Source organism: Austrofundulus limnaeus, unplaced genomic scaffold, assembly GCF_001266775.1.
Source record: "Austrofundulus limnaeus strain Quisiro unplaced genomic scaffold, Austrofundulus_limnaeus-1.0 Scaffold894, whole genome shotgun sequence".
NCBI classification, from domain to species: Eukaryota; Metazoa; Chordata; class Actinopteri; order Cyprinodontiformes; family Rivulidae; genus Austrofundulus; species Austrofundulus limnaeus.
The window spans coordinates 97,380-109,292 of record NW_013953296.1 but is presented as its reverse complement, the minus strand read 5'-3'; the positions used below and the strand labels follow the sequence as shown (position 1 = coordinate 109,292).

Sequence of the window (11,913 nt, the reverse complement as noted above, 5' to 3'; positions counted from 1 at the left end):
GGTGTCAACGATAGCCATGTGATGTGAGTATCAGTCACATGGAGGCAGGGCATAAAAGCCTGAATTTTGCCTGAAACTCTCAGACTGAAGAAGTCTCTTGGAGRAGAGACAAAACGTTTCATTAGGGAAGAACCTGTCCAGAAGACCTACACAATTTTTTTCTTTTTAATACCTGGATAAAATGTTGAAGGTAAGGATGGATTCTATTAATGATTTATAAAGCAGAGTTAAGATATTCATCCTAACATTAAGGAATGTCATTTTTCTCAGCAGCTGGAGATGATGTTGGCTACACATGATTATTCCTGAACACGTTTCCATTGAGGCATTCCAGATGGTTCGGGTCAACAAAGACTGCACCAACAGCAGTGAGTGTAAAGAAGGAGAGCTTGGTGGTTTTGTAAACAACAGATGGAGCAACCCTGGTCACATTACAATCAAGAACTGTATTTGTTGCCCAGTCAGTGAACTGTTGGCTGTTGGACTCCGTCCATTTTATTTGCCAAGGGAAATCTCACATATTGTGGTGACTGTGTATGTTCCTCCTTCTACCATGATGGCAAGTGATGTCATCCACAGAGCCGTAGCACGACTTCAAACGGAACATCTGAGTGCCCTCATCATATTTTCTGGGGACTTCAATCAGGTTTACATGGACAAAATTTACTCCTAGGGGAAATAATCCTGGACCTGCTGTATGCATTAGGGATGCATGCGTGACAAAGACAAAGGATCTGAGAAGGGTCAGGACACTGGTGACCCCTGTTTCCATCCATGGGGTCACTGTGGACATTGTGGATGCTTTTAAATACCTAGGAATGTTTTTACCTTAAACCAGACTGGACTAAGAACACTGATGCCTTCTACAAGAAGGGCCAGAGCTGCCTCTGTTTTTTGAGGAGTTTAAGGTCATTGAACATCTGCTGGACTACGCTGCAGATGTTTTATAAGACTGTGGTGGCCAGTACCCTCCTATTTTGCGGGTGTGTTTTGGGGTAACAGGTTAGCAGAATTATCCTCAAGGCCAGTGATGTGAGGGTGGAGATGGACTTGCACCATGCATCGCTGGACCTTTTACTGTATTTTACATTGTGTGAATTCCTCTTTGTTATCTGGCTGTGTTCCAGCAGCTTTTAAACATGCTGTAGTGCAGCCAATCATCAAAAAGAAAAACCTGGACCCCATTGTTCTTTCTAACTATAGACCAATATCTAAATTACCTTTCATGTCTAAGATTTTAGAAAGGGCTGTTTTTATTCAACTTCAGTCCTTTTTAGATTCTCATGGTGTTAGTGAAGAGTTTCAATCTGGTTTTAAATCTCATCATAGTACTGAGATGGCACTTAAGTGTTTTTAACGATCTTCTTTTAACTGTTGATTCAGGTAGCCCTGTTATTTTAGTTCTTTTAGATTTAACTGCTGCCTTTGATAAAGTTGATCACAGCATCCTTCTGTCCAGACTTGAACATGTTGGTCTTGAAGGCTCAGTTCTAACATGGTTCAAGTCATTTTTGCCTGACAGGTCTTTTTCCATTTGAATGGGGGGATACTCGTCTTAATCTACTACTATTTGCTGTGGTGTACCACATGGTTCTATTTTAGGACCTATTCTTTTTTTGTTTGTACATGCTGCCATTGGGATCAATTTTTTAAAAGCACAAAATATCTTTCCATTTTTATGCTGATGACAGTCAAATGTATTATCATTTTGATTCAAATGTCTTTGCCCCTCTGCAGCCCCTTTAAATTGTCTCAGGACATCAAAGACTGGTTATCCCAGAATTGTCTGACTTTGAATGAAGACAAAGCTGAAGTTATTTTATTTGGCTATTATCCTCCTCTTGATGGTTTACCTGGTTTTCTTGGCCCACTTGCTCCCTTTTGCTCATCTGTGGTCAAGGATCTTGGAGTGTTTTTAGACAGCGCTTTTAAAACCAGTTTTTATCATCTCCGTCTATTGCCAAAGCAACATCTTACATTCCCCACAAAGACCTTGAAACACTTATCCATGCTTTTATTACATCTATACTGAACTATTGCAACTCTTTATATGTTGGTTTGGAACAATCATCTGTTCGTCGCTTGCAGTTAGTCCAGAACGCTGCTGCATGTCTTTTAACAGGTTCTAGAAGGAAGGAGAACATCACCCCTGTTTTATCTGACTTGCACTGGCTGCCTGTTCAGTTCCATATTGATTTTAAGATTATTTTACTTACGTTTAAAGTTTTAAATGGTCTGGCACCCAGTTATTTATTGGCCCTGTTGTAATTTTATACCCTAAACAGAGAACTTAGATCCTCTAATCAGATGCTTTTAGTGCAGCCAAAGGCAAAACTAAAGCGTAGAGGGGAATGGGCTTTTGCTGTGGCGGCCCCCAGACTCTGGAACAACTTGCCTCTTAAGATCCGTATACCGCAGTCTGTTCAGTCTTTTAAGTCTGACTTAAAAACTCACTTTTTTCCACCGGCTTTTAGCTCAAGTTCAGTTTGTGCTACCTCAGGAATTTTTATTTGTGTCTTTTTATTTTGTTTTCAGCTTTGTATTAGTTTTTTGTATTGCGTCTGTGAAACACTTTGGTCAACACCGTTGTTTTTAAATGTACTACATAAATAAAGAGATGATGATGATCATGCACCACAAGAAGTCATTTATGCCTGTTGCCATCCAACTAGACAACTTCTCCCTCCCAACTGTATTTATGTACTTTGATATTCTTTGTATGCTCACATTTTATTCTCGTTCATGAATTTACAAAGTCACTTTCCTCCTGGGATTAATAAATTATTCTAAATCAGATAATGGAGCCACAGTGTTCTGTGAGCTGCTCAAGAACCAGTAACAACATGAATCAAACTGATTTTCAGTGCGGTCGACATGTTTCTGTCGGCATCCCATAACAGCATGCTGCAGGGGGAGTGACTTCAACATTGTGGTTTCTCTTGGAGTATAATATATCCTTGTGGAAAAAGAACATGTCTCTGCTACATCAGAGCAGATTTCCTAACTTCCAGTGGAGCAGAAATCCAGCCTGACTACTTTGTTTTTCTCAGAGTTCCAACCACTGAGTGTATTGAAGAACTAAAGCATCAAATACATGAAAAAAACTGTAATAAATTATTTGTTTTCTGTGTCCTGAAGGGTTCAGACAATTTTACTAATATTGTTTCATTTTTAACTCAACACATTGCCCATTTCTTCATTTAATACCATGACATTACCTGTTAAATTTAACCCCGTTTTTCTGTTAGCAAAATATCACATGAACCACTGGATCAATGAAACTCAAAAAGTAATTACCGGCTGCCCATTTACAACTGATTGAAGCTGAAATTGTTTGAAGTCATCCAAATTCAAGATGGCTGCCTGTCATACTTTATCAACCATAGGCTAAATAAAAATTGATAGATATTTAACAGATATTGAACTAAATTTTGATGTGGTAGTACCAGAGCGTGATTATACAGTATAAGATATTGGTGTATCCATGAGGTTTTTCATTGTTAATTTCAGATTGATGATCTTAGTTTCCAAATTTGGCATAAAATGGTAATGGACATTTTTTAAAGATTTGCTTGGTCTTCATTTTGTGAGGTTGTGTGCTTTTGTTGTCTTGTATCATGACTCCCTCGTGTGTTCTCTAAGTGTTATTACTACTCATTCTTCCTCAGTCTGTTTCAAATGTCACTTCTCTTTGTAATTATGCTCACCTGTCACTCGTTGTATTCAGTATTTTCCCTCAGCTGTTGTTCATCTTCTAATTCCCTCTGTGTGTTTAAATACTGATCATGTCCTCCATATCCTCGCTGGTTCGTTGTTGGTTTTACCACTCTTTGATGTTCCTCGTCGTCCTTAGAGTTTTAGTTCTTTTTGCTGCCCTGTCAGCTTTTTGTTTTTGTTTAAGAAATACTTTTTATTTAAACTTCATCCTCCACCTGGATTTGAGTTTGTCCCTCTCTGCTTCTTAACAGAATGAACCAGTCAGATTATGAACTCACCGGGAGGATGAGTTATTTTGATTTTTTGAGAGGTGGGAATTATTTTTCGGCGTTTGAGGATGGGAGAAAGAACCCTGCCAGGAGACGTGGACGAAGGGGCCGTGACTGGGAAGTGGAGGTTCTCCTGTTGCCTCTTCTAGTAGAGGAGGAGGAGCAGAGGAACATGCAGTTCTGGGGACTCACCTGGCACTGAAGCCCACTCCACCATTTGGTCCTTCTCAGCATCACTGTCGATGACGGAAAAAAGCGGCGGCTCCTCCCATGCCATCTGGGTATTTCCACTCTGAGCCCTGTAACAGTGAGCCAAAGTATGACCCAGAGTATGACCCAGATTATGATCCGGAGAGTGACCCGTTCTGTCCTGAGTATGTCGGGTACTGCTCAGCCAGGCCAATGGTTTTCGCCTCTCCAGTGCTGCCTCCGTCTCTCCCGCCAGCGTTTTGTCTGAGACAGTCCCAGACGCCTCCTGCAGTGTCACCCCCGAGAGGGTCCTGGACGCCGCCTCCTCCAGTGCCACCACTGATGGGGTCCCGAATGCCTCTCCCTCCAGTGCCTCCTCCAAGATGGTCCCTGAGACCCAGCGCTGTCTGCATACTGGCAAAAATCAATGCTTCAGCCTCCTGCACTCTTCATGTCTCTGAGAGGATTGATGCCTCCACTACTGCCAGCGGTCCAGCGAGGACAGATGCTTACGCTCCCAGTGCCTCCGAGAGGATCGATGCTTCCACTTCTATCTGTGCTCCCCGGAGGATCGATGCCTCCATAGCCTCCTACGCTTCGGCAAGAGTCGACACCTCCACAACCTCCTACGCCCCGGTGAAAGTCGATGCTGCTACCTCTTGTGTGGAGGGTCTTAGGGGGGCGAAAGTGGTGGTCACCACCCTGGATTCTGTGGTCGTGTTCCTGACTGCAGCTCTGGTGGAGGTGTTGTTCACGACTGCTGCAGCTACAGGGCCTTCAGAGTCTGAGTCAGCTTCAGAGTCTTCAGAGCCAGAACCAACACCTGTGCCTACAAGGCCTCCGGGTCAGATTGTGAAGTCCCCAGGCCAGCCTGAGCCCCCGGGTCAGATTGTGAAGTCCCCGGGTCCACCTGAGGCTCCCAAGGTCTCCATGCTAGTCTCTGCCCCTGAGATCTCCAAGTCAGCTGGTTCGGAGCTGTCATCTGCTGCAGCCCCACCTGAACTCTCCACGTCTGCTGCTGCTGCTGTACCTCCAGAGTCAGCATCAGAGCCAGCATCTGTGTCAGCACCAGAACTCTCTGAGCCCTAGCCCGCACCAAAGCCTTCAGAGTCTCCTCAGCCGGCCCCTGCAGAGTCTCCTCAGCCGGCACCTCCAGAGTATTCTAATATTCAATTAATCAGTTACAAAATTTCCTTCACACCTAAAAAATGTCTAATTCAGTTTTTTAAGATGTTATTTTGGAGCTTCAAACCAAACCATGGCACCAGGAAATGTGTCCTTTCAACAACACTGAGTTTAGTATTGTGATCTATTTTGTGTAAAATATTCATAAAATATTTATTTATACGGGCTTAAAGGGCCAATATTATGTGTTTCTCAGGCATATAGTTCAATTCTACAATTAATAAAGCAACTATCTCACCTTCAGTTGTTATTAAAAGTTTGTTTACATGTTTAAATAAAACTAAATTTGACTGTGCATCATAGCTGTTTCTATACACCTTGAAATTGGCCTCTGTCTTTTTAAGAACCTCCTACAGCTTCTGTCACACCCATTTCTGCACATCATCCCAACAGCTTCAGGCCGTTTACAACATTATTCAAACATTATTTAACCTTTAAGACCGCCCGTCCTTTTTCTTCCTGCTTATCTGGGGTCAGGTCATGGGGGCAGCAGCCTAGCCCCGAATTTATGCTACAGGCGACTCCGCTCCACTGCGCTGTGGTGTTCAGGTCGCAACTGTTCGTTTGTACCCCAATTTATACAGCCTCCGCCTCATTAATTAGAATGGTTGCATATTTGCTGCAGAGGTCGGACAGAGCGGAGACATATGTAGTGTAAATTGGGGGTAAGCAAAGAGACACAGACTACTCTCTCCCCAGCCACTTGGGCCAGCTCCTCTGGGGGAATCCCAAGGCATTTCCAGACCAGTCGAGAAACATAGTCTATCCAGCATGTCCTGGGTCTTCCTCTGGGTTTCCTCCCAGTGGAACCTACGCAGAACACCTCACCAGGGAGGCGTCCAGGAGGCATCCTAACCAGATGCCTGAGCCACCTCAACTGGCTCCTTTCAATGTGGAGGAATAGTGGCTCTACTTCGTGGCCCTCCCAGATGACTGAGCTTCTCACCCTATCTCTAATGGAGAGCCCAGACACCCTATAGAGGAAACTCATTTCAGCCACTTGTGTCAGCGATCTTGTTCTTTCAGTCACTGCCCAAAGCTTGTGACCATAGATGAGGGTAGGAGTGTAGACGACCAGTAAATCGAGAGCTTCACCTTATGGCTCAGCTCTTGCTTTACCACAAAATATTGGCACCCACATCACTGCAGACGCAGCACCAGTCCGCCTATCAGTCTCCCACTCCATTCTTCCTTCATTTGTGATACTTGAAACCCCTCCACTTGGGGGAGGACCTCTTCCCCCATCGGGAGAAGGCACTCTAACCTTTTCAATTTAATTCAATTCAATTCAATTAAGTCTATTTATATAGTGCCAAATCGCAACAACTGTTGTCTCAGGGCACTGTACACCAAAAACAAAACAACAAAAAAACAACAATAAATTTAAAGAAGCCAGCAGATTGCACAGAATCTACAGTCTCCCATCAAAGTTCTTCCGGGGCTTTGAGTTGAAGTTCAGTCTGACTGGAGACTCTTCCAGACATTCCCAGCAGACCTTCACTATGTATGTTTGGGTCTGCCAGGTCTGACCGGCATCTTCCCCCACCATTGGAGCCAACTCACTAACAGGTAGAGGTCAATTGACAGCTCCGCCCCTTTCTTCACCCCAGTGTCCAAGACATGCGGTCACAGACCACATGGTGTTTGTTATGGACAGTCCATGACAAGCACAGAAGTCCAAGAAACGAAACACCACTCGATTTCAGATTGGGGGACGACATTCCTCCCACCCACACCCCTCCAGGGCTCACTGTCATTGTACATGTGAGTGAAGTCCCCCAGCAGATCAAGGAAGTCCTCATCAGGAGTGCTCCCCAGCACCCCATCCAAGGACTCCAAGAAGAGTGAGCAATCTGAACTGCTGTTAGGAACATAGGCACAAACAACAGTCAGAACCCATCCCCCCACACATAGGTAGGTGAAGAGAGGCTACCCTCTCGTTCACCGGGGTGAACCCCAACATATAGGCACCAAGATGGGGGGCAATAAGTATGCCCACTCCTGCTCAGCACCTTTCAGCAAGGGCAACTCCAGAGTGAAAGATTGTCCAACCCCTCTCGAGGAGACTGGTTCCAGAGCCAGAGTGGTGTGTCAAGGTGAGTCCAACTATATCTAGTTGAAACCTCTCAACCTCACGCACCAGATCCAGCTCCTTCCCAACCAGAGAGGTGAAATTCCATGTCCCTAGAGCCAACTTCTGTAGCTAAGGATTAGACCACCAGTGTCCTAACCATTGAACACTGATCATTGTACAATGCACCTGACCCCTCCGACCCCTCCCATGGGTGGTGACCCCATGAGAAAGGGGACCCATGTCTCCTCTTTGGGCTGTGCCCAGCCAGGCTCCATGGGGAAAGCCCCGCCACCAGGCACTGGCAAACATGCCCCACCTCCAGGCCTGGCTTCAGAGTGGGGCCTCAGTGAACTGTGTCAGGGCGAGGGAATAGTAAGTCTATTGTTGTGACTCATCATGAATCACAACACATTTCAGCTTGGTAAGATCAAGACCCAGTCATCCTCTTAGACACACTGGTCAATGTTAAGCTAATTTAGTTATTACTAAAATGTGGATCACACAGAGACCATACAACTGAACTAAACAATGTGAGTCGTTTTTCAGCTGGGCAGAAGACAACAGTGTTTGTGTCCTTCTGAGTGTTGGAATTGCATCGTCTTTTAGTGATGATCTTGTTATTAGTCCACTGTTACATTCCCTTTTGTTCAGAAATCTATCATCAGTAAAGTGGCTCACACGCAAAAAAAATTCTTTGGAGGGTTATTGTTACTTCCAAAATTGAAGTCCAACCACTTTTTAAGAACGTGTCATTCTTTTCATCCAAAAATACATTTCCTCAAAGGCATTTTTTAATCCAAAAAGGACTGGACTGAGAAGTATTACAAGCTCAGCAGACAGTTGGTTTCACCAGTTGTTTGCTAGTTGTTGCTGCTGATTGCTGACAAGGATATTAAGTTGTTCAACCCAATTAGCAGAGCTGAGAAACCAGACCAGGAGACAACAGATCAAAGGTAAATGAATATTTATTTACAGGTGAAGATCAAGTGAGCATTATTTACTGGTGAAGATCATGGACATCTTGCTGTGAAGAGGAGGGAAGACGAGATGGTAAGTATGATTGTAAAGTAATGTTTTCCAGATGTAGATCTTGAATGTAATATTAGTTCTTTTGCTTACAGGATATTTGAAGGCAAGCAGCATAGACCAGAGGAGAGACTTTTCCAGAGAAAGTGATCTTCAGGCAGAGTGGCTTGGTGGCAGGTGAAGTATCCTTTGGACAATGGTAGAAGATTGGTTCCTTATTTACTTCCAGATTCGAGGGTTCCACTTGATGGCTGATAATCCGAGGCACGTGGATAATCCACCTTGGCAAAGAGACAAAAGGTAAGCTTAAAGCTTCTTAGACAAAAGGTTTACTTAGCATAGTTAACTACCATGAAGGTAATATGCATCAGCATTGATCAGTCAGCAGGTAAAGCCTAATACAGCCCCATAGCTCATAAGGGAATCTCTCACAGGTGTGGATGATCAGAGCAGGAACCAATCAGGAAACAGGAAAGCAGAAAACTGCCAAATCATCACAGTACCCTCCTCCTAGGAATCGTCTCCAGATGATTCACACTGCTTCTCCGGATGGTCTCTGTAGAAATCCGAGATAAGGGTGGGATCTAATATGAAGGAACAAGGAATCCAAGATCGTTCCTCTGGTCCATAGCCTTCCCAGTCAACCAGATACTGGAATCCTCGTCCTCTTCGTCAAACGTCCAAGATACGGTTAACAGGTTAGGCTGGTTGGTCATCAATAATCCGGGCGGGAAGGGGGAGTTTGGCAGGTGGGCAGAGCGGACTCCCGGTAACTGGCTTAACCTGGGAAACATGGAATGTGGGATGAATGTGCATAGATATTGGTAGGATGAGACGTACCACAGATGGATGTACAAGGCATTCAATAGGAAAAGGACCAATGAATCGTGGTGCCAACTTCCTGTTGGTGTCTTTCAATTTGATGTCCTTGGCTGAGAACCAGACCTTCTGGCCAACTTGGTAGTTCGGCGCCTCTGAGCGATGTTGGTCTGCTACCTCTTTGTTTTGGTCAGCAGTCCTTAGGAGAGCCTCCTTGGTCTGTCGCCAAATTCTCCTGGACCTGCGAAGAGGATAATATACAGAAGGTACAAAGCATTCAGATTCCACCACAGGGAATAGAGGAGGGTTATACCCAAGGGAGGCCTCAAAGGGAGACAGACCAGTGGAGGAGATCTGTGTATTGTGTGCATACTCAACCCAGCCAAGATGTTGAGACCAGGTGGAGGGGTTTTTGTAACAGATGCACCGTAGGGACACCTCCGATTCGTGATTGCAGCCTTCACTTTGCCCATAGGACTGAGGGTGGTAACCAGAGGACAGGCTCACAGGGGCACTGAGAGCATTACAAAAACTCTTCCATACTTGAGATACAAATTGTGGTCCTCTGTCCAAAACAATATCCAGTGGTATGCCATGAATACAAAAGACATGGGTGACAAGTAGTTTGGCAGTCTCAAAAGCAGTAGGTAATTTGGAAAGAGCAACAAAGTGAGCCATCTTAGAAAAACTATCAACAATAGTAAGAATAGTAGTATTACCTTGAGAGGGAGGTAAACTGGTAACAAAATCCAAGGAAACATGTGACCATGGGCGACTTGGGACTGGCAGAGGCTGCAACAATCCAGCAGGTGCTTTGTTGCCAGACTTACTTTGAGCGTAGATGGAACAGGATGCCACATATTCCTTGATGTCCTTGATTAAGGAGGGCCACCAGAAGTATCTTGAGGCCAGAGTGATCATAAGATTTGAACCTGGGTGACAAGAAAATTGACTATTGTGAAGCCATTCCAATACCTTACCTTTGTCTGCTGAGGGGACGAATAGACAATCTGGAGGACCTCCACCCGGGTCTGGCTCAGTGTTTTGTGCCTCTTGGCCCAGCCGTTGGATTGGCCAGGTGAGGGCGCACACAAAACAGGTGGAGGGCAGGATGTTATCTTGTGGAGTGATCATTAGAAGAGAACTGTTGAGAGAGAGCATCAGGTTTTACATTTCTTGTTCCAAGTCTGTAGGTTATGGTAAAACTGAATCTTGTAAAGAACAATGACCATTGTGCTTGGCGTGGGTTTAATCTTTTAGCTGACTGTAGGCAGGAAAGGTTTTTATGAACAGTCCAAATAATAAACGGTACCTTGGTTCCCTCAAGCCAATGTCGCGACTCCTCCAAAGCAAGTTTAATTGCCAGTAACTCATGATTTCCCACATCGTAATTCCATTCAGAGGGGGTGAGTCATCGGGAGAAGCATGTGCAGGGGTGAGTCTTGTTGTCAGCGAGAGACCATTGAGACAGAATAGCTCCTACCCCAGTATCAGAGGCATCAACCTCTACGATGAACTGTTTAGAGGGGATGGGGTGATGAAGAATAGGAGCTGAAGTAAATCTTTTTCTTTAACTCACCAAAAGCTGTGTCAGCTTGGGGATTCCACTTGAAGGTCATTAAGGTAGAGGTTAACTGGGTGAGAGGTGCTGCCACACGACTGTAGTCCTTAATGAATCGTTGGTAGAAGTTGGCGAAACCAAGAAATCGCTGAAGCTGTTTGTGGTCAGGAGGAGTCGGCCACTCTGCCACTGCTTTCACCTTTAGGGGTTCTGTCTGAAAAAATAATTTTCCAAAAATGAAGCCAAGGAAAGAAACAGATTCAACATGGAATTCACATTTTTCTGTTTTCACGGAGAGTTGGTTTTCTAGGAGACTTTGTAAAACTGCACAGACATGTTTGGTGTGTTGGTCCTGGTCCTTGGAGTAGATGAGAATATCATCAAGGTAAACGAAAACAAATGTGTTCAGAAAGTCTCGTAGAACGTCACTAATGAGGGACTGGAAAACTGCTGGTGCATTAGTAAGCCCAAAGAGCATGACTAAGTATTCAAAATGGCCTAATGGTGTCTTAAAGGCAGTTTTCCACTCATCGCATAGGTCTAATTTTGAAAAAATGGTGGTCGAGTGTAGTTGTTGGTGGACGGAGTCAATAAGTTGTAATAGATACTTATTTTTATTGTTATCTGGTTTAAGCCCCGATAGTCAATGCAGGGTCGCAGGCTTTTATCTTTCTTTTCAACAAAGAAAATCCCGGCCCCTAAGGCTGAGGTGGAGGGGCATATGATGCCGGAGGCAAGAGACTCTTCAATGTAGTTTTTCGTAGAGTTTCTTTCAGGAACAGAGAGATTGTATAATCGACTAGATGGAAGAAGAGGTAATAGCTCAATGGAGCAGCCCTAGGGCCTATGAGGTGGAAGAGATAAAGCCTTGGTCTTACTAAAGACGGGCACTAAATCTACGTATTCATTAGGGGCTTGAGAAAGATCAGTTTTTTTTCTGTGGGAATGACTCTGGTAATAGTTTGAGAAATTACAGAGGTTAAATGGTTTTTTAGACAAAAATCACTCCATTTTTCAATACCTTTGCGAAACCAGTCGAAAACTGGATTGTATACAGTATGTATGTATATATG

The 11,913-nt window shown here is 44.3% G+C and overlaps 2 long non-coding RNA genes across 2 annotated transcripts in view; one reads left to right on the top strand and one right to left on the bottom strand.

Annotated features, from left to right (window-relative positions):
- LOC106533151 (uncharacterized) overlaps window positions 1–1,861 on the top strand; it is a 4,612-nt gene extending 2,751 nt beyond the window's left edge. The window contains exon 2 of the long non-coding RNA XR_001312199.1: window positions 274–1,861. This is a non-coding gene — a long non-coding RNA (uncharacterized LOC106533151). The remainder of the gene's footprint in view (window positions 1–273) is intronic.
- Window positions 1,862–8,381: 6,520 nt separating this feature from the next.
- LOC106533148 (uncharacterized) lies at window positions 8,382–9,827 on the bottom strand. The gene is made up of 5 exons (XR_001312198.1): window positions 9,658–9,827; window positions 9,406–9,520; window positions 8,964–9,243; window positions 8,554–8,741; window positions 8,382–8,458 (listed from the first exon to the last, which is right to left on the bottom strand). It is a non-coding gene; the product is annotated as an uncharacterized LOC106533148 (long non-coding RNA).
- Between the last annotated feature and the right edge of the window lie 2,086 nt (window positions 9,828–11,913).